Source organism: Anarrhichthys ocellatus, unplaced genomic scaffold (genome assembly GCF_004355925.1).
Source record: "Anarrhichthys ocellatus isolate YVR2014 unplaced genomic scaffold, GSC_Weel_1.0 scaffold11, whole genome shotgun sequence".
Taxonomy (NCBI): Eukaryota; Metazoa; Chordata; class Actinopteri; order Perciformes; family Anarhichadidae; genus Anarrhichthys; species Anarrhichthys ocellatus.
The window spans coordinates 5,702,611-5,703,502 of record NW_022280041.1 but is presented as its reverse complement, the minus strand read 5'-3'; positions in this window follow the sequence as shown (position 1 = coordinate 5,703,502).

Below are 892 nucleotides of genomic sequence, written 5' to 3'. Positions count from 1 at the left end.
GGAGGAAGTGGGGCAGCCCCAACACACACACACACTTTACATCGCAAGATGGTCTGTAATTTTGACCTATCTGTTAAATGTTTAGTCAGAGAATAGTGAAAGCCAAAAGTCATTCAATTTGTATTCAATGTCAGACCAACAGTCCACAGCAAAAGGATTTTGCATTATCAAAGCAAATGCTCACAATGACGTGCTAAATTTTAGCAAGTATAATGTTGACAGAGTTTAGTGGGGTCCCATCCCCTGGCTGGGAACCAGGTCTTAGTCCGACAACAAACCAAAGAAGAAAGATCAACATTCTCCGGCTCCAGCTTCTCAGATGTGAGGATTTGCAGCTTTTCTCTGCCTTGTATCATGCAAACAAAACAAGTTTGCTTTTAGACTGTTGGTTGGCCAGAATGAGCAATTTGGAGATGTCTTGTTGTAGGCCTACTTGTTGAAGTTGCGAGCCACATTATTTGCAGACTAAACAAGTTATGGTTGTTGTTGAGAAGAGTACAGTGCACAGACAGAACAACACAATGAATGTTGTGTTTTTGTTTTTGCAGGGAGAGCAACACCAGCACACACTGAGAGCAAAATGGTGGTTTGTGGTCACCTCACGACCTCAGCCTCATAACAAAGATTCCTCGGAAAGCTTTCAACTCTCCACTCTAACCAATAATATGACCTTCACACAAACAGCATCCTGGTCACCTTCAGAAAGCAAGAGAAGCGCCTCAGATGTTCAGAACAAAAGTGTGACCTCAGCACAGTGATGAAATCCCCCGCGGCGCTCTATGGTACCTGGAATGTCACTTGGAGCTTTTACCTGTGCTGCATTCTCAGGGTCCCGAGAGTCAGTGCGGCATGAGGCCAGGAAGGAACAGAGGAGGGGGGGGGGGGGGGGGGG